Source organism: Haliotis rubra, unplaced genomic scaffold, assembly GCF_003918875.1.
Source record: "Haliotis rubra isolate DU_JTF1 unplaced genomic scaffold, ASM391887v1 Scf246, whole genome shotgun sequence".
Lineage (NCBI taxonomy): Eukaryota > Metazoa > Mollusca > Gastropoda > Lepetellida > Haliotidae > Haliotis > Haliotis rubra.
The window spans coordinates 913,755-927,735 of NW_025766514.1; the positions used below are offsets into that span (position 1 = coordinate 913,755).

The 13,981-nt window shown below is 41.2% G+C and overlaps 1 protein-coding gene across 1 annotated transcript in view; it reads left to right on the top strand.

Annotated features, from left to right (window-relative positions):
- The window catches only part of LOC124279094 (cell surface glycoprotein 1-like), a 34,220-nt gene that overhangs the window by 16,671 nt on the left and 3,568 nt on the right, over window positions 1–13,981 (top strand).

Sequence of the window (13,981 nt, forward strand, 5' to 3'; positions counted from 1 at the left end):
ACCTAGAATGTCCATGAAACAATTAGGGTGAAGCACCCTGGTTGTTCCTGTGTAACACCTAGTCTCTGAAATGAACATATTTTACGAAAAAACCCAAAATAAAGTGTTCCTAAAACATAATCATAAAATATAATGAAAAGGAGTCTAGAGACTTTCTTCATTTTCAGAAACTGTTGAAATCTAGACTTGCAACATATTCTAGACTTTTCTATTGCTTTCTTGGATATATTTGTTTCAGGGTATGACAGACCAAGTTTGAGGTGACTGTAAAGAAGTGGTCCTGTCATCCACACATACATGAGACGGCCAGCCAGCTGGATCACATACCTCACACTGCAGCAGTATCTCCTAGACCCAGGCCCACATGTATTAGTCTGTAGGGGAAATGTCAGGGAGGAGGCGGTCTAGCCTGGCTATGATTAACTATGACGTTAATTAAAAGTGGTGGTCATTACCACTGACCAGCGCTGACCTGGACAATGTGGGGTCAATGGTGTGGTCACTAGGGTATCATTATAACATAATGTATGAGGCACTCTCCAGTTACCAGCATGGGAGGGGGAAAAGTTAGGGCTCATGATGATAGTGTGGAGAACAAGTGGATGTCACCATGGTAACAGAGGTGTTGCACTGTATGACCTAATGACAGGTCAGTGGGTACAGGGGCGGTGGGGTGGCCTTGTTGTTAAAGTGTCTACTTGTCACGATGAAGACCCGGGTAACCAAACCCTCATCTCAGGTATCGCTAAATTAGGAACCAAACCCCCATCCTCAGGTATCACAACAAGAACCAAACCTCATCACAGGTATCACAACAGGAACCAAACCCTCATCCTCACAGGTATCACAGATTCCTCATATGGGTATGATGTGTGAAGCCCATTTCTGGTGTCCCCACCATGATATTGCTGGAATATTGCTTAAAGCGGCGTAAAACCATACACACTCACTCACTCAGTGGGTACATCTCCCAGGCCTTTCCAACAGGAACCAAACCCTCATCACAGGTATCTAAACAGGAACCAAACCCTCATCACAGGTATCTAAACAGGAACCAAACCCTCATCACAGGTATCTAAACAGGAACCAAACCCTCATCACAGGTATCTAAACAGGAACCAAACCTTCATCACAGGTATCTAAACAGGAACCAAACCCTCATCACAGGTATCTAAACAGGAACCAAACCCTCATCACAGGTATCTAAACAGGAACCAAACCTTCATCACAGGTATCACAGGTATCACACAACAGGAACCAAACCCTCATCACAGGTATCTAAACAGGAACCAAACCCTCATCACAGGTATCTCACAGTATCACAACAAGAAGGAACCAAACCCTCATCACAGGTATCACAACAGGAACCATCGCAGGTATCACGGCACTCCCTCATCACAGGTATCTACAACAGGAAAACCCCTCATCAAACCCCAAACCTCATCACAGGTATCACAAACAGGAACCAAACCCTCATCTCAGGTATCACAACAGGAACAAACCTTCATCACAGGTATCTAAACAGGAACCAAACCTTCATCAGGTCACAGGTATCTATCACAACAGGAACCAACCAAACCCTCATCACAGGTATCACAACAGGAGGACCAAACCAAACCCTCATCACAGGTATCACAACAAACAGGAACCAAACCCTCATCACAGGTATCACAAACAGGAACCAAACCCTCATCACAGGTATCACAACAGGAACCAAACCTTCATCCACAGGTATCACAACAACAGGAACCAAACCCTCATCACAGGTATCACAACAGGAACCAAACCTCATCACAGGTATCTAAGGTATCACAACAGGAACCAAACCCTCATCTCAGGTATCACAACAGGAACCAAACCCTCATCACAGGTATCTAAACAGGAACCAAACCCTCATCACAGGTATCTAAACAGGAACCAAACCCTCATCACAGGTATCTAAACAGGAACCAAACCCTCATCACAGGTATCTAAACAGGAACCAAACCTTCATCACAGGTATCTAAACAGGAACCAAACCTTCATCACAGGTATCACAGGGTGAATGTCATGGAGGGTGAGGTTGACTGAGGGTGAGACTGTCATGAAGGGTGAGGTGGCGTGAGGGTGAGTCTGTCATGGAAGGTGAGGTGGAGAGTGGGTGAGTCTGTCATGGAGGGTGAGGTTGAGTGAGGGTGGGTATAACTGTGACCTAGTGACAAAAGATCATTGTGTCTCTAAAAATCATCCCCACCAGACACTTCTCCCCTCCTCATTATTCTCTCCTGCATGCACATTGTTTTATCTGGAGCCTAGTACTGGGTGAGTGTATTTACCTCTGACAGTCAGCCCCCACTTAGTACCCTACATCCATCATCCCTCACTCAGTCATCCCCAGCTCTCACCACCACACATGTTCACATGGCCTACGCAAGTATTGTTTCCAAAATGTGTTGATTAAAAGGTTGGCAGTGATTCCTACATCAGTTGTAGGCATGACTGAAGCCACAATAACATGTCAAGTCCTCATTAACACACGTAACAGTACACCCTGGATATAATGTCACCCTGGATATAGCACCATCCTGGATATAACATCACCTGGATATAATGCCACCCTGGTTATAATGCCATCCTAGATATAATGCCACCCTGGTCATAATGCCACCCTGGTTATAATGCCACCCTAGATTTATTGCCACCCTGGTCATAATGCCACCCTGGATATAATGCCATGTTTTTGCCAGAACAGATTTCCTGTCTAAATAATATCCTGGTTATAATGCCAAACGGTATATAGTGCCATTTGCCAATGGTTTTTGGAACAAATGTCATTTTTCCCTGGTTATAATTCCAATTGCTCTCGCTGCATGTAGTATACATACCTTAATTTGTTAATTGACATGACTCAAATTTATTGTAAACGCAATAATGCTTAAAGTAGTCTTAGACAGGATAACACATGTGACAATACACTCCCTGTCACCTACAACAAGTCACCTCCAGACCCAAGATGCTGGGATTATCCAGTCATTCAAGGCTCGAAACCGGAGACATAACCTCAGTCACCTTGTTGATTGCATAGGGCCTCTAACTGTCCTACCAGGTTATAATGCCACCCTGGATATAATGCCATATTTTCTCCTGGACAAACAGTGGCATTATAACCAGGGTATACTGTATGCGGAATGGGCACTACAATGTTATCATGTACACACACAACTCTGGTATAGGAAGGCACTACAATGTTATCATGTACACACAACTCTGGTATAGGAAGACACTACAATGTTGTGTCATGTACACACACAACTCTGGTATAGGAAGACACTACAATGTTGTGTCATGTACACACACAACTCTGGTATAGGAAGACACTACAATGTTGTGTCATGTACACACACAACTCTGGTATAGGAAGGCACTACAATGTTGTGTCATGTACACACACAACTCTGGTATAGGAGGCACTACAATGTTGTGTCATGTACACACACAACTCTGGTATAGGAAGACACTACAATGTTGTGTCATGTACACACACAACTCTGGTATAGGAAGGCACTACAATGTTGTGTCATGTACACACACAACTCTGGTATAGGAGGCACTACAATGTTGTGTCATGTACACACACAACTCTGGTATAGGAGGCACTACAATGTTGTGTCATGTACACACACAACTCTGGTATAGGAAGGCACTACAATGTTGTGTTATGTACACACACAACTCTGGTATAGGAAGACACTACAATGTTGTGTCATGTACACACACAACTCTGGTATAGGAGGCACTACAATGTTGTGTCATGTACACACACAACTCTGGTATAGGAGGCACTACAATGTTGTGTCATGTACACACACAACTCTGGTATAGGAGGTACACTACAATGTTGTGTCATGTACACACACAACTCTGGTATAGGAAGGCACTACAATGTTATCATGTACACACACAACTCTGGTATAGGAGGCACTACAATGTTGTGTCATGTACACACACAACTCTGGTATAGGAAGACACTACAATGTTGTGTCATGTACACACACAACTCTGGTATAGGAGGCACTACAATGTTGTGTCATGTACACACACAACTCTGGTATAGGAGGCACTACAATGTTGTGTCATGTACACACACAACTCTGGTATAGGAGGCACTACAATGTTGTGTCATGTACACACACAACTCTGGTATAGGAAGACACTACAATGTTGTGTCATGTACACACACAACTCTGGTATAGGAGGCACTACAATGTTGTGTCATGTACACACACAACTCTGGTATAGGAGGCACTACAATGTTGTGTCAGGTACACACACAACTCTGGTATAGGAAGGCACTACAATGTTGTGTCATGTACACACACAACTCTGGTATAGGAGGCAACACGATGGTTTGTCAAGTAACACATATTGTAATGGAGTGTTGACAAGACTTAGTATATCCCTTACATCTATACAAGGCTGCCATCCTCGATCAATGCAGATACAATCGTGTCCTGTATATAGATGTGCTACTGGTGATGTGGCCGCCAGGGGGTATCAATGTTTGTCAATGAAGGACTCTCAATTTGAGTCTCCACAAGCACCATTTAATTAAATGAGCTGCAATCCATCCTGGCTGGACTCCATCAACTTTACATTCATACATCTCGTATTCCCCACCATCAACATTCAATTGAATGTACTGTGATTGTGTTGAAATTGGAGGCCCAGCAGTAGACGGACCCCGGAGGCTATATGCACAGGCACTGAATAACCAACTTTGTATATGTCGATGTTATCATGTTCATGTCAACTTCTAATCAGAAACAAAATCTGAAAAGCACTTTACCATATCAGGGGGATAGGGTATACGTGATGCTTGGGCAGCCAGACAAATACTGGCAGTCTGACATGATTCACTGACACTGGATCACGTGGAGAGGGTGCTTGGGCAGCCAGCCAGATGACAGTCTGACATAATACAGCGTGATGCTTGGGCAGCCAGCCAGATACTGACAGTCTGACATGATTCACTGACACTGGATCACGTGGAGAGGGTAAACGTGATGACATTTCACTGGGCAGCCAGCCAGATACTGACAGTCTGACATGATTCACTGACACTGGATCACGTGGAGGGTATATGTGTGATACTTGGGCAGCCAGCCAGATACTGACAGTCTGACACGATTCACTGACGCTGGATCACGTGGAGAGGGTATGACATGATGCTAGTGCAGCCAGCCAGATATTGACAGTCTGACACGATTCATCGACACTGGATCACATGGAGAGGGTATGACATGATGCTAGTGCAGTCAGCCAGATACTGACTCACGTAAAGCGAATACAACATGATCTCATGGTTCTGGTGAGGTGGGACAAGAGCACCACCAGCACTAGACTGACAAGGAGTGTTATACATACAGTGAAGGTTCATCACACATCCAAGCCTTGCGTTACTTCCAGCAATTATGCTTGAATAGGACACAATACCTTGAGATGAAGTAATGCAAGAAACATCCTGATGCTGCCTCAAGACGTACGGCCAGAACCTCTGTGCAGATGCCATTTGTGGTGAATTATTGGCCATTGAGAGTGTGATCCAATACAATCAGCACACTGGGTTCTACAATGTGGGCAGCTTCCAGGCGGAAACCATTCACACGGCCATCGTCCAGACCAGGCAGGATCAATTGAAAACTGAATCCAACTCACGTCTAGAACCATTTGTCTACATTACCCTAGCTCAAGATGAAATTAAGCATTGTTCTCCACATATATTTATTCCTGGGTAAATTTTTAAATGAGGTAATTATATTTCTGGGACAAAATGTTAGGCTATACTCACAGCAGGTACTGAAGGCAGTGCAGAGCTCCGTGAATGCTCACCATACGTTACAGTCAGTAGATCCTCTGATTCGGGTCAGAATATGCCATACACTTGCTACGAGCAACAACTAAAAGTCTAGTGGTGAGTTTGGTTTTACGCTGCTATTAGCAATATTCCAGTAATATCACAGCAGGGTACACCAGAAATAGGCTTCATATATTGTACCCATGTGCGGTTTGAAACCAGACAAATGGCATGAACAAAGGAAATATATGGCATATATGTATGCGTTCAGGGGAATTTGACTAAATATGGCATATATGTACGTGCCAGGGAATTCGACTCTGTACCTACATAGGTCAGTGACATGAACCCTAAAAGTGTTAAGTGAAAAGTGTTAAGTGAAAGGCAAAAGTGAATGACAAAAGTCAAATCTGAAAGTCATAAAAGAGACGAACCACAGCAACAAATCAATATGACACTATTTGACTGGATAATGATATACTATCTGGCCATTGGACATAACGACTAAGAACCTATGCCTCCTGACAGCATTTCCCTACAGACAGAATTTATGATGCAAATACAGTTTTATCGCTGTGTACTGTTTTATTAAGCGATACTGAAAGTAGAAGGAATCCTTACTACTTACTATTTAATTGTGAAACATCAAGCATAACCCCTTGCTTTGAATTTCTATCAGTCAAAATTTCATAACTTAAACCATCTGTCAAATTTAAATTTTATCCATTTATAACAGGTGATTGACTGCCATCTGAACTCTGTATGTATCAAAATATAACACACACGGATGTAGGTATTGTCAAGTGCTGTAATAGCTAGCATGTAGTTAACATACAACAGCTGGAAAATATCATCCAAAATACTGGTAAATGTGATTCTATATTCTGCCTTATGACAAGCCATTATCAATCATATTGACACGACCTTATAGCTAATTTGCATAAACAATCCCAGTACACGGCATCTACTCATTCAGCTGGGCATAGAGTGGTCACCTGAGTGAGTGAGTTGTTAAACCACTTTTAACAATATTCCAGCAATATCACGGTGGGGGACACCAGGAATGGGCTTCACACATTGTGCATTGCGGGGAATCGAACCAGAGTCTTCGGCGTGACAAGCGAACACTTTAACCACTAGGCTACCCCACTGCCCCGGTCAACTGATACAGCAGTTAATGTACATCAGATGTATTGCCGATCATGTACCTGGACATAGTACAAGGAAACAATGGTGATTGATGAAATATTGTAGGGCAAAGCTCACCTGTTGTCCTCTGAGTTGATTCATCAGCTGCTTGTTATATCACTGTCATATCCAATCCCAGTCTGCTTATCCTAAAATGGAAAAATTGTGGAATGTAGAAACGTGTTTAATGATCCTAACATCAAAGGAAATGAAGTTTTGTAGACTGAAGGCACAATCATTGCTGTTGATATATCAAAAACACATTGTGCCTTGTAGCACAATGACTTTTACTTGGATAAATATGACGGATATTGCAAATGCCAGATACAATCATTACAGATATTTTAGGAAAAGGAAAGCTTTATAATCACTACAGGGCTGATATGAGACATGAGAAAGCTATATGATAACCTGCAACTATACTGTTTGTTGTTTCCTTTGTTTGTTTGTTTGTTTGTTTAATACTGCTCTCAGCAATATTCCAGCTTATCTGCTGTACTTTTCATCAGGAACAGATGTACAGTTGCATCTGAGTTATCTCCCCATTACTCTTCAATGATATTAAAAGCCACATGAGTTGTCTGCCCATCAAGATTATCACCCTTCAAGTTCAATGGCATCAGAATTATTTGCCAAAAGGTGTGGAAGAAGCCCCCAGCCGACCATCCAATCAATAGATGAAGTTCCGTGGTATCATTGACTGTCAATAGGTGGCGCTGTATTCAGAGAGGCAGATGCCACAGTGACCGATAACTAATTTGACCTTGCCAACAATAGTGACCAGTTGTTTGAACTACACTAATGACTTAATGCCTGCAGGAGGTGTGATGGCTGGCTGCCCAAACATGGCCTCCAATGTGAAGTCATGGAGACAAAGTCAGTCCGCCATTTTCAGTAAATAACAAAAAAGCAAGTCCTGTACCTCAACATACCTCCTTATACACAGTTTCATCAAGACATCCTCAATAATTCATGAGCCAGGGTCTCCAAAATGAATTCTAACTTCCTGCTGACTTAGAAATGTGAAACGTAAAATGTTGATAAAACCCCTGAGGAGCAAAGAGCACCAGTTAAGCAGTTTCTTTTTAGGAAAAATTCCATAAAGTAGAATAACAGAATCAGAGATATATGCTGGAAACAATCCCTACCTTGATTCGAACTTGTGCAACTTGTTCTACTGAACATAAGCTCTTAAAAGGTTTTTGAATTCCCCAGTTTTTCAGTATTTGCCTGGTATGTACACACAGTTTCACACGGAAATTATTACACATAGCTTCACAAGGAAATTATAAATGGCTGCGATCAGAAAACAAACCCTATCTCCTTATCAACTCATGTTGCAATGGAAATAATAATTTTTTAAATTTCTAAAATTCCAGAAAGGCAAAATGGAAGAATAATACTGCCTGCCAGATGTGAGGACCACCATACAACATGTGACAAAACACACAGGGAAGGCTTCATAAGATAACATATAATAATACTATAGTTTCCAATGGGAACTTTTGTTTAAACATGACATATAAAAGTACACAAAAATACAGACAGACTAAGCCCATTTCTATATTCCCTCCAAAACTTCATTTGTCCTCGTAATATTCAACTATAGAGTGAGTGAGTGAGTGAGGTTTTACGCTGCTTTTAGCAACATTCCAGCAACATCACGACAGGGGGATATCAGAAATGGGCTTCACCCATTGTACCCATGTGGGGATGAACCTGTGTTTTGGGCGTGATGAGCGAACACTTTAACCACTACTGTGTGCATCACTAGAAGTGTGTGTTGTAGTAAACAATCTGCTTTCTGTTAATAATAGCTCTTCTTCCTGGTAAATATTACATGAAATCCATGATATCATGATAACACATCCCAATCTCTTTATCATCTCCAGTCTCTATCTGGAAACCATGTCACTAACACTACTCTTGCTAGACATAAACTTTCTTTGGAAATGTTTCAAAATTGAAGCCAGGTGACATACAAATTGTACGTTTATTTACAACTTCAATTACAACCCAAAGTTGAGAATGCTGCCATGGTTGGTGTGTGAAATAATTATCCTTATATCGCGTTTGTTTCAAATCTATCAGAACATAACAAACACAAGACTGAATGATACAGCCGGGATGTGAATTTAGTAACAGCATTTTGTCTTCAACAAAACATGTCTGACATAAAGTTTAAATGTAGTATCTCCCAGTTGCCTGATTCCACAGTAAAACCTCACAGACCAGCCATGATCTATGATATAATAGATCAGTCATATTGACACGTGAGGCTGCTACACCCCGGAACAAGAGGACTTAGGAACATTGGGAGTCTTACTTTCAAATTCCACTGATTTATGAGGAGTTGTAGGTTGAAATGGCAAAATTGCTGCAATTATTTGTGATTTTTTGTCGATGTGTGAGTAGGTGGTGAGAGAGATGATAGGCCCTCAGTAAACAACATTAGTAGAAAGGAAGGTAGTATAATCGGATTTCCCCCTTACAGCACAAGATGTATTACAGAAGTGTTCATGATTTGATATCGATTCTATACACGACCAAAGTTGTGGACTGAAGAACAGTGTACACTATCTGTCCTTACAACACACAAGACGATGACGCTTGTGTCCTGACTGATCTACCCATCTATAATTATACTTCACACAAAACTCACTTCTCAAATCGTCCAAATAATTGTTTTTAAGATAGTTGTGTACATCAGTTCCTCAAAGATTGATTAAGCAAGGACCTGCATTGAAATGACAAATTAACAATATTCACAAACTGACAGACAAGTTGAAATATTGTTTACAAGAAATAACTTTCACAAGCTGTTTGACACACACACAGCTTTCACATGATGTTTGACACACAGCCTTCACATGATGCTTGACACACCTTCACATCATGATGTTTGACACCTTCACATCATGTTTGATGACACCAACCACATCGTGATGTTTGACACACAACAACATCATGATGTTTGACACACAACCTTCACATGATGTTTGACAACCTGTACATGATGTTTGACACAGAACCCGGTATCATGATGTTTGACACACCTTCACATGATGTTTGACACACCTTCACATGATGTTTGACACAGAACCTGTACATGATGTTTGACACAGAACCTGTACATGTTTGATGTTTTTGACACAGAACCTGTACATGATGTTTGACACAGAACCTGTACATGATGTTTGACACAGAACCTCACATGATGTTTGACACAGAACCTGTACACTGATGTTTGACACAGAAACCTGTACATGATGTTTGACACAGAACCTGTACATGATGTTTGACACAGAACCTCTGATGTTTGACACAGAACCTGTACATGATGTTTGACACAGAACCTTCACATGATGTTTGACACAGAACCTGTACATGATGTTTGACACAGAACCTTACACATGATGATGTTTGACACAGAACCTGTACATGATGTTTGACACAGAACCTGTACATGATGTTTGGCACAGAACCTGTACATGATGTTTGACACAGAACCTGTACATGATGTTTGACACAGAACCTGTACATGATGTTTGACACAGAACCTGTACATGATGTTTGACACAGAACCTGTACATGATGTTTGACACAGAACCTGGTACATGATGTTTGACACAGAACCTGTACATGATGTTTTTGACACAGAACCTGTTACATGATGTTTGACACAGAACCTGTACATGATGTTTGACACAGAACCTGTACATGATGTTTGACACAGAACCTGTACATGATGTTTGACACAGAACCTGTACATGATGTTTGGCACAGAACCTGTACATGATGTTTGACACAGAACCTGTACATGATGTTTGACACAGAACCTGTACATGATGTTTGACACAGAACCTGTACATGATGTTTGACACAGAACCTGTACATGATGTTTGACACAGAACCCGGTACATGATGTTTGACACAGAACCGGTACATGATGTTTGACACAGAACCTGTACATGATGTTTGACACAGAACCTGTACATGATGTTTGACACAGAACCCATTACATGATGTTTGACACAGAACCTGTACATGATGTTTGACACAGAACCTGTACATGATGTTTGACACAGAACCTGTACATGATGTTTGACACAGAACCTGTACATGATGTTTGACACAGAACCTGTACATGATGTTTGATACAGAACCTGTACATGATGTTTGACACAGAACCTGTACATGTTGTTTGATACAGAACCGGTACATGTTGTTTGGCACAGAACCTGTACATGATGTTTGACACAGAACCTGTACATGATGCTTGATACAGAACCTGTACATGATGTTTGACACAGAACCTGTACATGATGTTTGACACAGAACCTTAGAATAGAATAGAATAGAATAATACTTTAATGCCTTTTCAGGAATTTGTGTTACATCAGCAGAGCTACTGACACATTAGAGAGATACCAAACATATTTACATAAATTCTTTGATTTAGGTATCTTCACATTTGTTTAAGAGAGATATGGTACTTGGAATAAAGGATGTACGGGCTCTCTTAGTTTTCACAATTGGAACTTTGTAGCAGCGGCCTGAAGGGAGGAGGTTGTATTCCGAATTTAAGTAGTGAGTACGGTCAGATATGATTTTGACAGCTTGATTCACGATTTGCCGCTCATATATTGATGATAAACATTCAAATCTGACTACAGTGATTTTACTTGCAGTGTTAACTATTTTGTCTATTTTAGATTTGAGATGAACTGAGAGAGACTGTACCAACAATGGAAGGAAAATGTTAAAATACTCTGAATAAATGGTACATATAAAGATGATATCACAGATGGGTTAACATTAAAAGATCTCAGTTTACGCATGAGATGAAGATGTTGTTGACACTTTTTGTATAGGGCTTCAGTGTTAGAGTTCCAGTTCAGCTTAGAGTCAATGAAGGTTCCCAGATACTTATACTCCGACACTGTCTCAACACATTCACCGTTAATTATCACTGGAAGCATTTCATGATGCTTGACACACCTTCACATCATGATGCTTGACACACCTTCACATCATGATGCTTGACACACCTTCACAACTCATGATGTTTGACACAACTAACCACCACATGATGTTTGACACACAACTCTCACATGATGTTTGACACAGAACAACTGTACATGATGTTTGACACAACAACTGCCACATGATGTTTGACACACAACCTGTCACATGATGTTTGATGAACCTTCACAACCACAACCCACATGTACATGATGTTTGACACAACCTTCACCTGTACATGATGTTTGACACAGAACTGCCAAATGATGTTTGACACACAACCTGTCACATGATGTTTGACACAACCTTCACATGATGTTTGACACAGAACCTGTACATGTTTGACACAGAACCTGTACATGATGTTTGACACAGAACCTGTACATGATGTTTGACACAGAACCTGATACATGATGTTTGACACAGAACCTTCACATGATGTTTGACACAACCTTCACATGATGTTTGACACAACCTTCACATGATGTTTTGACACAGACACTTCACATGATGTTTGACACAGAACCTTCACATGATGTTTGACACAACCTTCACATGACACATGTTTGGCCACCTTCACATGATGTTTGACACAGAACCTTCACATGATGCTTGACACAGAACCTGACATGATGTTTGACACAAACCTGTACATGATGTTTGACACAGAACCTGATGTTTGACATGTTTGTTTGACACAGAACCTGGTACATGATGTTTGATGTTTGACAGAACCTTCACATGATGTTTGACACAGAACCTTCACATGATGTTTGACACAGAACCTTTCATGATGTTTGACACACAACTGCCACATGATGTTTGACACAGAACCTTCACATGATGTTTGACACAGAACCTTCACATGATGTTTGACACACAACTGCCACATGATGTTTGACACAACCTTCACACAACTGATGATGTTTGACACAACCTTCACATGATGTTTGACACAACCATCACATGATGTTTGACACAACCTTCACCTGATGTTTGACACAACCTTCACATGATGTTTGACACAACCTGTTAGAGTTGTGACGATATATCGATACTTGAATAGTCGTGATATTAAAATCAGACGATACAATATATCGATACGATCCATGTGTATTGATTCACCGACGATATATACTTGCTAAAAGGTCGCCCACATTTGAATTGTTTTTATTCATACATCATCGCGAATTTCGCGACCGATGAAAACAACAGGGGAGCGCCATGTTTCAGGTTGCTAGGCGACGTTGAATCTCGCGAGATTTCGGCACTTCTCGCATGCGCACAAGGAAAATGGTCGCTGACGACGCTGTGTTTTTGAAGCCTGGTGCAGGATATAAAAGCAAGGTGTGGAAGCACTTTTTACTATCGAGAGATAAAACTCAAGTGGCATGTACCTTCTGTGATGTGAAAGCAACTTATCGAGGAAACACGACAAACATGTCGACACACTTGAAAAGGCACCACCCCCTGGAATACGATCTTGTTACAAAGACTGACATCGTGACTGACAACAAACGGAAAGTCAGTGCAAGTGGAACTGTACCGCAAATGTTTGAACATTCCTGCATGTATTCCCCTGGAAGTGATCGATCAAATGGGATAACCAAAGCATTGACATATTACATTTCAAAGGTATGCAACCTTTTTCCATTGAGGAAAATGAGGGTTTTATTAATTTTGTTCTCGTTTTACATCCCCGATACAAACTGCCAAACAGAAAAACTGTGTCTCAGACTATCATTCCCAAACTGTATGAAGAAACCAAATCTTCAGTTTTGTCTGATTTGAAAACAAGTGAAAGGGTAGCACTCACCACTGATGGTTGGACCAGCCGTGCCACACAAGCCAACATATCTCCAGTGCTTGGGAGATTGTGTCACATGTTCTCCAGACCAGGGTCATTGAGGAAAGTCATACTGGAGTGAATATTGG